The sequence below is a fragment of the Vanacampus margaritifer genome, chromosome 9 (assembly GCF_051991255.1).
Source record: "Vanacampus margaritifer isolate UIUO_Vmar chromosome 9, RoL_Vmar_1.0, whole genome shotgun sequence".
Lineage (NCBI taxonomy): Eukaryota > Metazoa > Chordata > Actinopteri > Syngnathiformes > Syngnathidae > Vanacampus > Vanacampus margaritifer.
Window position 1 is genome coordinate 4,155,406 of NC_135440.1, and position 12,170 is coordinate 4,167,575.

At 42.1% G+C, this 12,170-nt stretch overlaps 1 long non-coding RNA gene across 1 annotated transcript; it reads right to left on the reverse strand.

Annotated features, from left to right (window-relative positions):
• Nucleotides 1–3,065: 3,065 nt before the first annotated feature.
• LOC144058147 (uncharacterized) lies at nucleotides 3,066–6,778 on the reverse strand. The gene is made up of 2 exons (XR_013295393.1): nucleotides 6,170–6,778; nucleotides 3,066–4,871 (listed from the first exon to the last, which is right to left on the reverse strand). It is a non-coding gene; the product is annotated as an uncharacterized LOC144058147 (long non-coding RNA).
• Nucleotides 6,779–12,170: the final 5,392 nt, after the last annotated feature.

The following is a 12,170-nucleotide window of genomic DNA, read 5'->3' on the forward strand; positions in this document are numbered from 1 at the left end:
CTTCCTGTGCTGTTATTATGGTGTATGTGGACTGATCGTATTGCCTTCATTATCATGTGCACCTTTTTTTTTTCACCAACCAAGTTGTGAATCGTATGCGATCCAAACCGTGGTGCTTTATCCGTATGGATCACAGATCAAACATGATCCATTGCACCACGAGTTGATTCACATCATTCAATCATTCAAAGCATAAATACTGTAAACAGATGTGAGTGTGCTAATGGAAGCTGTAATAAACCTCACTCTGAGCCAAAGACACACACACACACACACACACACACACACACAACCGCATCATAGAAACAAGAAGCTGCGCCCAAACAATAAAGCAAATCTGTTTTTCAGATTTGGAATAAAAATGTCATGACATACTTTGTGTGGTTAGGTACACTGTGTTTCTACTCTTTTATTTTATCTTTACAGCTGAACCTCATTTAAATTTTTCTCTTAAATCTCGCCTATTGCAGAATATCTAATAAAACAACAAAGACACAGTCAATGTGATTTACATGCAGTCTATTTGGGTGAAGTAACTATCCTAGTGTGAGACAATTCGATAATGATAGATAATTTGGTCACATTTATTGTAGATATTAAATACAAAGGCCTCTCTTTTTATATCCAAATTCCCTGACCGCAAATCAGTTGTCTTCACAGCTTGAGTTGCCCTCATGAACATATGGACAAACTTAATGTCTAATAGTGTGAAATGGGAAAGAAAAAAACATTTATCACATTTCCTTCCCTGAGAATTTATTCGTTGGCTACTTAAACTGTGATGACTGTGTGTCAAAAATGTCAACACTTGGCCTGTCCTTTTAGGATGCTCCCCTTTCTGTCGGTTTAATATCAGACTGATCTGAAAAATGATGCCATGTTACAATGCCAGCCAGTTAGCAGATTTATAGCCTACCTGGAGATTTCTTTCTCCTATTTTTATGCAAAATTGCAAGCATGTGTTGGTACCAGTTTTCATCTCTGCTTGCTCCTCTGGAACTTGACGACCTACTCGAGAGTGTCACAAAAACATTAGCTCACAATGTACCAAGATCATATCTTAAACCCAGAAGCAAAAGCATTAAGCCAGGGGTGGCCAAGTTCAGTCCCCGAGAGCCCCTATCCAGCCTGTTTTCCATGCTTCTCACCACTAACACACCTGATTCATGATCAGGATCGTTATCATGCTTCTCCAAAGCTTGCTGATGAGCTGATTATTAGATTCAGCTGTGCTGAAGGAGGGAGACATGGAAAATAGGCTGGATAGGGGCTCTCGAGAACCGAACTTGGCCACCCCTGCATTAAGCTATATGCATTCTTAGTGGATTTGGACCTGAGTACTTTTACATGCAGCCAATAACCCTTTCAAACCCTGAATATTGGCAATATTTGGGTTATGTCTACACATTCAAAAGCCTGAATATGCTCTTATTCGGGTTTTTAAAAACCCAAGTATGACCCCTGGGTTGCCCCTTTTTATATCCAAAATATTTGTTCATAGAAACACATTTGGAATACCTTGATTGAACAGGGCATTAGTTTGCCATCTGCACATGCTCCATTCGCAAAGAATCTTGGTCTTTGGACAGCCAACATAAAACTAGAGGAACAACAGCAGCACGGTCCCACTCGCTAAACGAGCCTCACTTGAATACATTGATATCTCTGTAGCGTTTTCATGTTATTTTCTGTCTCGAAGGCAAATATAATGATGAAGCAAACAACTACACATTTGTAGAGAGGCGTAAACTGACTACTTTATTTAGCGTGGTGAGTGACATGATATAATGTCCTTCATTGACCGTAGAAAGTTAAAAGCGAAAAGACGTCTACTTGCGTAATGACGTCCATGTGTCACAGTTTTGGATGGGGTATTCCAATTGAGCACAATGACCGTGTATATGGGAGTAACTCTTTCCACTCAAACATGTAAACGGATTATTACGAATGCTTCAGAAACCAAAGTTTTTCTTGTGTTTCAGTTTTAAAGGGGTTGGGGCTTTGTCTTATTTTGGTGGGTTTGTTGCGTTTGTCTTGTGTTCCTGTGTGTTTCCCCTGTCTCATTATGTCTGATTACGTCCACCTGTGTGCCTTTCCCATTCCCAGTGTGTTTGACCAATCAGTGCCCCCACCCTATTGTGTTTCGCATTAGTGTTGGTGTATTTAGTCTGTTGTCTTTGTCCAGTCAGTGTGGGATCATGGTCTATGTCAGGTGTTGCGCTCGTGTAGGAGTCTGTGGTTTTGTTGCATTATGCTAAACCCTCAGTAAGTCATCCACGTTTTATTATAGTCGTTATGTCTCAGTCTTCTTCGCCTTAACTGTCAAGTCTTCCTCGCCCTCATCACCAAGCCTTCCTTGAAGTCTTCCACGGTAAACCCTGTTATCCACGTCAGCGTTAAGTCATCTTTGTCTCAGTTCTGTCGACCACGTCTCTGTCCAGTAGTGATGGTAAACTGAAGCATCATGAAGCAATGAGGCCTTCCATTCAACTGATTCGCTCCTGTGCCGAAGCATCATGAGGCTTCATTTGTTCTATTGTGCCTTCATGTGTAAAATAACAGACATGACAGTCATGACAGACACAGTGATTAAAATGATACCATGGATTTGATGTGTTCAAAAGGGCAGGGAGTTGTGATGTGAATGAATGTGCGTGTGGTACCTGAAAGAATGATTGCTTTATTTTAGACATTGACATATAAACAAGGAACAAGACACACCTTCCATTCATTTTTATTGAGGAAAACTAGCATTTCCAAAGTTTTTGGCTTTAAACGGTTTATTTTTTTAGACAGGATTTCTCCTGCTTTTGAAAATAGTCTTTCGCAAGGGACGGATGAGGCCGGGGTATAGAGAAAGGTTATTGCTAGTTTGTAGCGGTTTGGGTAAACATGTTTGTGCAGCTCCCAGTAGTCCAGGGGGTTTGACATCCTGCTTATGTTGGGTTCCCCCAGGTAAGTGTGGACCTCCACAGTCGCATCTGCGGTCTCACTCTGGGTCCTCCTCTGCATGGCTGTTGTCAGGTTCAGATGTAGACATTTATCAAATAAAGAGAGAAGAAGCATCTGGTTCCAAATTTATTACTCATGAGGAAGAGAAAACTGCAGCCTTAGTTTGATCGGTACAGAGTCTCTCTTGGTTCATCATTCAAATAGTCCCCTTATATGTATTAATCGGGGCATCTGATTACATGACAGAAAGAGAAAAACAACTCCTATCTCACTTCACACTCTCTAATGCGGCATGCAAGTCCAGGGACCCTGGCGTTGACGTGCGTCACGTCTTCTTATCAGTTGTCCCCACTCGGCAGCTGAGTCGTCCACTTGCAACTTCACCAAATACAATAACACTCCTTTGCAATACATAGCAATCATAAACAGAAATTACTACACTATTACGTTGACTTGTGTTTCCCAAGAGGCAATTTACTTCAACACGGCAAATGTAGAATAATCCTCCAAAATAATTCCTACATTTCCCTCCTGTTTATTCTACATTTGCCTCCAAAAATGTTGTCATCAAAAGAACTTTGATTTAAAGGTTTTATTTAGTTGAATCATTTACTGGATGACAAACTTAAACATTCCATCATGTCCCCCTTTCTATGTTTTAAGTTTTAAGGTGTGTAAAATAGGACGGCAGGAGAAATTATCTCATCATTGGTTTGGTCATTAGTGTCCCCTCCATCACCACAATTTGCAGAAATAAGCAAAGGGTACATCTCTTGTAATTTAGAATTTGTGGGAGCGACGACGGTTGAGACAAGTCGGACGAATAATGCGCGAATGCAGGGAATACAACAACATCCACACAGCACAAGAATTGAGGTGAACAGAGTCATAGAAATCATGACAGAAAATACCAAACTTATATTTGCCAAACGTTTTTTCCCACCACTCGTCCCATGCTGAGGTGGACACACCTGAGTGTTCTTTCATCTTTCGATTCAGGGTGCGCAGGCCTTCAATGGCTCTCGTGAGGGACCCATCCGGAGATGTGTTGTTTGGTATAAATGTACAACACTGGTCCCCAAACATAGCGCAAACGCCACCTCACTCTGCCAGTAGCATGTCGACCGCAATGCGGTTCTGGAACGCCATGAGTGATGTTGCAGCCAATTGTTCTCTGACAGCTATAAATCCTTCTTCAGTATAATTCCCCAATTTTTGTACATTGTAATGGATGTAGTCGATTCGGTCTACATTTTTATTGGGTGTTACCCATATGAAAATAGATTCCCACCCCGCTGCAATTTGATTCGCCAACTTATACTCATCCGGAACGCCGCGAGGAACTCCAATTCCATCCAAATAGGTTGGTCCACCGTCCCACCAGGAAGCACGTCGCTTTCTTGAGAGATGGTGGAGGGGATCATGAGCTGAAATTGCTCTCTGAATATCCCCCAGTGTGGATGGAAAAATAAGCACCGGTAACTGCAGAGACACCAATGCACAACCACCAGTTGCATCTATCAAAGAATCAAACAATTTGGTGAATGAATAGCCTTCACGGTCACAAAGACCACATAACATAGTACCGCAAATCTTATCCACGCAATAGCCATGTCGACCGAGAACCCCTAATTAGGTTAGGCGTCTTGGAAAACTTCACTGACCGCAGGTATTTTCAGATTCTATATATCTGCTCCCACCTTTGAATCAGACTTTCGCTCACCCTCCCTGTTGGGTTTGTTGGTTGAGATGACCTTTTTACAATGCGTAAGATGTATCCAAGTGCTCCTTGCTTCAATCCCTATGGCCGTCGGCGTGGTCAGCAGCACTTGATGAGGGCCTTCCCACTTTGGAGAATTCCAGTGCTTCTTTTTGAGGCTTCGGATCAGTACCCAGTCCCCTGGAGCTACTAGTTCTTCCTGTTGGAGAGAAGCACAATCGCCTTCTGGTAATTTCAATTCATCTCTTTTCTCTAATGTTTTTCGCATGTAATCGGCCAAACTGGCTTCGTTGCCACTGTTAATGATAATAAATAATAATAATAATAAAATTTTTTGAGAATAAATTAAAGCCATATGTCGTATACATTCTGTGTATCCGTCCTACCATTCCCCCTGTTGACACATGGGTCACACCATGTGTCAATATAGCGGCCCACTTATAAAGATTTTTATTTAATTTAATGTCACATTTTCTTCGATGGCTTTTTGTTTGTCATCCTGTTGGGAAGCTGATTTTTCTAGTCGTGTATTTTTTCTATTGTGGGGACAGTGCCTCAAAAAATGCCCTGTCTCCCCACAACACCAACAGGTGACTTCTTTTGGGCCTGTGGCGTAGCCGCGCCCCTTGCCGGTGAGTCCTATTTTAAATTGAGGTCTACCCCTTCCTCGGCCCCTGTTTTGGTAAAAACCTTTTCCTCGTCTTTGAAAGTAGAATTCGTTCCCCTCGTTCTCAATAATAAATGTGTCTGTCTTTATTTTATCTTGCAAGTTAAATATTTTTTGTATATTAAGCTGGCCAGCAAATTCATATTTCGTTATCCACAAATTTAAATGTTTTGTTTTAGAAGGACATTGGTTTTCTACAAACTTGCAGTCCTTACATGTTAACTGTTGTTTCGGGTCTTTCTTGTTGGCTTTTTTGCTATTTGTTTTCTCCATGTTGGAGTCAGCGATTCTCTTTAGGAGATTAAACTGACTTTAAATCCCCGAACAAACAATAATGAGGTAGCGAACCTCCACTCACACCGAGGTAGCGAACCTCCACTCACACCCCCTCTTTATTTACGCGCGTAGGACACCGTTGCCCTCTTTTATAGACTCTCTCTGTCTCTCTTTTATAGACTCTCTGTCTCTTTACGCAACATTGACTAGTATTCTTACGGTTTTTTATTCTATCCCACTTTTCCTCAATTTTATAGACTCCCTCTGTCTATTTCTCAGTCCCCTTTTCCTCAGTTTTATAGACTCCCTCTGTCTATTTCTCAGTCCCCTTTTCCTCAGTTTTATAGACTCCCTCTGTCTATTTTTCAGTCCCCTTTTCCTCAGTTTTATAGACTCCCTCTGTCTATTTCTTTTATCCACGGAGTTTAAATACGTACAGGACACCGTCGCCCTCTTCTCCACGGAGTTTAAACGCGCGTAGGACACCGTCGCCCTTAACTTTAAACGGACACTTATTTACCAAAAATCCGCCAATGAAAATATAAGTGTCCTACCAGTGTTGCCTTCTCTCTTCCTGGCTTGCTTCAACTTTCAGTCCCCAGAAACAGGGCCGAGGTCCAGTCCCCTAAAAAGGGACAGCTGCCGTGGCCACGGTCTTTCTTGGTCGTCGGCTCTGCCTCTGGGCACCTCCGGTATGTTGCAATCCGGCTAAGAAGGACCAATTTAAATGTCAGGTTCAGATGTAGACATTTATCAAATAAAGAGAGAAGAAGCATCTGGTTCCAAATTTATTACTCATGAGGAAGAGAAAACTGCAGCCTTAGTTTGATCGGTACAGAGTCTCTCTTGGTTCATCATTCAAATAGTCCCCTTATATGTATTAATCGGGGCATCTGATTACATGACAGAAAGAGAAAAACAACTCCTATCTCACTTCACACTCTCTAATGCGGCATGCAAGTCCAGGGACCCTGGCGTTGACGTGCGTCACGTCTTCTTATCAGTTGTCCCCACTCGGCAGCTGAGTCGTCCACTTGCAACTTCACCAAATACAATAACACTCCTTTGCAATACATAGCAATCATAAACAGAAATTACTACACTATTACGTTGACTTGTGTTTCCCAAGAGGCAATTTACTTCAACACGGCAAATGTAGAATAATCCTCCAAAATAATTCCTACAGCTGTGTGGTCCAATCGCAGCCACAGTTTGTCACCTAAGACACAACAAACAGACTAACAGCCAACAGGTAGTTCTGGCTGCCCATCGTAGAGATGGAAGCAAAATAATGCCTTATCCCACAATAATGCACTGCCGCTCATTTCCTATTGCTTAATTAACACCATTAGAATGTATCGAATATTTTTTATTTTTCTGGAGAAGAAGAAAAAAGAAAAAAAAGAAGAAGAATGTATCGAATATTACCTTGCTCCACAGGCTGGGAAGCTTCTGATGTGTCCAGTAGTGTTGATGAAGATGATGGGTTGGAGGAGGAGGAGGAGGGGGAAGATGCCCTGTGCTGGATCACTGTCGCACATTCAGCTGTGAGCCTCCTCTCAGCCTCTTGTGCTTTATTGGGGCTAAAGAGTGTTCTCTTGGTACCCAAGTTCTTTAGAACAAAGTTTACACTTCACCTTTTGAAATATCAGCAAGTAGAAGAAATACATTAAAACGAGGGATACACTGTGTTGTCACAATAATTTACAATATATATTCACACTGGTTATTATAATTTGTACCTTTTTAGGAGAGATCTGCTCAAAATGATCCCAGACAGGGGATGTTCTCTTCTTTTTCGTTGTGGACTGGACGGTGCGTCCATTGCAAAACGAATCCAATTGAATTGAGGTTTGAAGATGCGAGTTGTGTCAGTGTCACCTGTGAGCTCATTGTCGTCTCGGTGCGCCATTTTATTTCGACTCACCCACGAAACTATGTGTTGGCGATGACGTAGGAAGCCCGTCGGGCGTGGCCACAAGCGTTCCGAGGCTTCGGGCATGGCCACAAGCGTAATCGACACATGCCTCGATGCGCGCTTTGCAGATTTTTTTGCTGGTTTACTCGGCACACGCTTCAGTGCCTCGGCACAGTAGGGCACATCACTACTGTCCAGTCACCAACCAGTCGCCCTCGTCGTCTTTTAGGTTCTCCACGTTCCTGCAAAGTTCTCCACGTCCAGCAAAGCTTCCCAAGTTCAGCCAAGCTTCCCACATTCTGATAGTTAGTCAATCCAGCCCCGGTCACTGTCAAGCCAGCCCCCTCTTGCTCAGTCCAGTCATGGCAGAAAGTCTCTACCCGCTCAGTCCAGTCATGGCAACCAGTCTCCTCTCGCCCAGTCCAGTCAGGATGACCAGTCTACCCCCGTCACATCCAGTCTCGTCACGTCCTGCCCTATTCCACTCAAAAAAAAAAAAAGTTCCTCACCTAGTTTCAAGTTCCTGCTTTGTCTACCCTCTCCTATGCTTACTGTTTCATGACAGAATTATTCCACCAACCAAGGACCCAGCTGGAGGCATATGGACCGTCCCTGCTTGTTTCAAGTGGCTGTCAAAAGTCAAGGATTTTCGCCCGCTGCTGACTCGGATTCCTGCCTCCTGCAGTCTCAGGTCTCGGATTCCCGCCTCCTGCAGTCTCAGGTCTCGGATTCCCGCCTCCTGCAGTCTCAGGTCTCGGATTCCCGCCTCAAGTTCCCGACCCAGCTCCTCGAAAGCCCCAAGTCCCCGTCCCGGCTCCTCGGAAGCTCCAAGTCTCCTCTGTTGCTGCCCCTTTTGCCTGTGCCACTGCCGCAGCTCCTGGCCCTTTCGCCTCCTCCGCCGCTGCTGCAGCCTCAAGTTTCTTTGTCTCTGCCGCAGCCCCTGGCTCTCTTAACTGTGCTGATGTTGCAGCCCCTGGTCCTTTCGCCTCTGCCGCAGCCCCAAGTTTTTTCGTCTCTGCCGCTGCCGGGTTGGGTTTTTGTTTTATTTTGGTGGCTTTGTTGTTTGTTTTGTGTTTCCCTGTCTTGTTATGTCTGATTACATCCACCTGAGTGTCTTTCGGCCTCCCAGTGTGTTTGACTAATCAGTGCCCTCACCCTATTGTTTTTCATTAGTGTTGATGTATTTAGTCTGTTGTCTTCGTCCAGTCTGTGTGGGATCGGTGTTGATGTGGAAGTCATGTGACATTCTCGTGTGGGAGTCTGTGTTTTTCGTCGCATTATGCTAAACCCACGTCTCAGTAAGTCATCCACGTTTTATTATAGTCGTTACGTCTCAGTCTTCTTCGCCCTAACTGTCCATTCTTCCTCGCCCTCATCACCAAGCCTTCCTTGAAGTCTTCCACGGTAAACCCTGTTATCCACGTCAGAGTTTAGTCATCATTGTCTGTCCTGTCAACCACGTCACCATTTAGTCGCCCTCGTCACCTTCAGGTTCTCCACGTCCTTGCAAAGCTTCTCAAGTTCTGCCAAGCTTCCCACATTCTGCTAGCTACAGCCAAGCTAGCCCTTTCTTGCTCAGTCCAGTCATGGCAGCCAGTCTCCACTTGCTCAGTCCAGTCATGATGACTACTAGTCTCTTCTCGCCCAGGCCAGTCAGGGCGACCAGTCTACCCCCATCACATCCAGCCTCGTCACGTCCTGCCCTCGTCCACTCCCATGTCCCTTCCTGTTTCTCACCTAGTTTCAAGTTCCTGTCTCCCCACATTTGGGCTCACCTTTTCATGACAGTTTTCACCTTAACCTGTATATTGACTACTTTTAAACGCATTCACTGCAATCATTTAAAGTTGAATAACCGTAACATACCATGTTTGACTCAAATGATTTTGAATTATTATTTCTGTCCATCTATTTATTATACATCTTATCCTCAGTAGGGTAATTGGTGAACTGGAATGTATCCCAGCAGACATTGGACTGATAGTGGGGTACACTGTGGACTGGCTTTGCACAGATCAGAGGGATAGGATTGCAGTGGTAAATGTTTGGACTGTCTGTACATCATTTCCAGTTTTTGCTTTTCAGAAGTCCTGCTGTGACCATAAAGCAGCACAGCAGGATAGATCTGCAGTAGTTCCAGCTCTTAGATACCCCTATCAAAACTTTCAACAGGAGAGTTTATTCAAAAGGATCTGTCATTTACGCACTACACAACCCTACTTTTCTCTCCTTTATGATCACAAACCTGTCACCAAGGTAACATGTGAGGACAATGTCAGACTTAACAGTTTTCACTGGGCAGTTTTGTCAAATGGCTGCAAAACGGGATTTGGCTCAAACATACGCACTGGTTTGGCATGCTAGTTTTGATATATAACTACATATTAATACACAGAGAGAAGTGTGCTCCGTCACTTCAACAGATTTATATAGTCATCCATATTTAGACTCAGTCCTCTAAATCTCATACATTGTACTTAGTTGCATTAGCCAAACTTTGTGGCCCACAAGCTTTTCAGTTTGTAAAAATCCACTTAAAATATGCAGAAAAAGTGAGCAACAACAATAAATCGCAACTTTTAGAATAATTGGCTACAAAATCAGACATTTTAGCCCACAACAATCGTAAAAAAAAAAAGCCCCCAAAATCCTGGAGGGACTGCTTAGCCAGCAACCCGAGATGCCTTGCAGTTGGAGATTGCGGATTTCTTCCAAATTTTTCAAATTTACATGCGCATACAGGAATAAATTTTCATTGTTCAATAAAGTAGTAAAGTACAGCAGTATCTGGACCACAACCAATCAGAGGAAGGTCTCGCCCTACACTATTTCTGATTGTATTGGCTAAAACTATATTATGTGTGTCCGTTGATGAACCAAAGAGTGAGGCTTTGTGAGTAGGAGACTTTTTTTTCTCCCTATCTACCTCTTCTTTCATCCCTTCTACCTATCTTTGAATAGTTTTTTTGTAACTCATTGACCCCTCTAAAGGGAATCGATTCATCTCCAAGCTTTCCAAAGCTCCCTAAAAGCTGCAGTCAAATCATAGGGATATGGAGAAGACTCTGTGTCTTCTCCCCGTGTGGGTTAAGATTGATGAGCCTCATAAGTGGTCTTGTTCTCTCCGCTATTAAACACATCCATCAACCTTCACCATTATTAAGTTAGGTTAAAGCATAGAGGAGAAGTCTTGAGTGCTGGATTGCTTGGTTACTGTTGCTTCTTCATGTGATTAAATAGCATTTAAGAAATTGGTACTAATACTACATTTCACAATCATAGTTTTTTTGTGTCTCAACATCAATCCCAAAGTGTCATTGAGCTTAACTGTGTAGCTCAAACTCATGATGAATTGGTGTGCAGATTGAGCCTGCAAGAGAAAACTGTACTGAGCTGTCCGGCTCATTTCATTTGAGTTAAATTGTCCTGCTAAAGTACGCCGCTGTGCCTTTGAGACGGCTAAGTTCTGTTTTAAATAGGATGCTGAACTCAGGACATGGCTGACACATCTACTCTGTTTTTTTTTTGTTTGTTTTTTTTTCCCCAGAGCTCAGTATTGTTCATTCGATTTGACATCATCATTGCTCTCCTTTTTTCTTTTTTTTTTATAAATGTTTTTTTTTTTTTTTTTAAATACATATACATATATATATACGTATACACACATATATATATATATATATATATATATATATATATACTTTTTTTTGTATGTGGGTGAGTATGTGTATGTGCGTGTGTGTGTGTGTGTGCGTGCGTGCGAGCGTGTGTGTATTCATCAGTTCACCTAAAGGCCATTAAAAAAAATCCCATACTAATAATATAATATAATAATAAATTGCCAAATGCAGAAACATCAATGTAAGTTATCACGATGTAGTGGCTCTCGCTAACAGACAGAATTAAGTAACCGGAATTAGGTTAAAAAATTCTATGTACGTAGACCATGTTTCTATAAATTTTGATATTTGGTTTTTATTTGAGGGAGATATTTTTTCCATTAAAATGTGATTTATGAGGAGGTTAGACCATTGGTCGATATTCAGAGTTTGTTTATTTTTCCAGTTAACAAGAATTGTTTTTTTAGCGATATTAAGGGCTACAAGTGTAGATTGAAATTGTTTATGTGGTAAGTCAGTTGTTGTTAGGTCACCTAGCAAACACAAGTTTGGAGATAAAGGTATCCTACAGTCCAAAATAGCGGAAAGTTTTTCTAAGACTTTAGTCCAGAAATACATAACCGGAGTACATAACCATAAAGCATGAACATAAGTGTCTGTAGTGTTTTGTAAGCATTGGAGACAAATGTCGGAGTCTGAGAGTCCCATTTTCTTCATCATATATTGAGTAATGTATGTTCTGTGAATAATTTTATATTGGATAAGTTGTAAATTTGTGTGTTTTGTCATTTTAAATGCGTTTTCACAAACTTGAATCCAAAAGTCAGGTTCCAGTGCTATAGACAAGTCTGTCTCCCATTTCGAGATGGGTAAAGACATTTTATCAGTATATGAAAGTAACTTATATATTTTTGAAAGTTTTTTTGTTGTTGTCGGAGAAAGCTTGTTAATATCTTTAGCTAAAACAGGCGGTTGGAGCGTACCCCGAAGTGTTGGGATTTTTTTCTTTATCATATT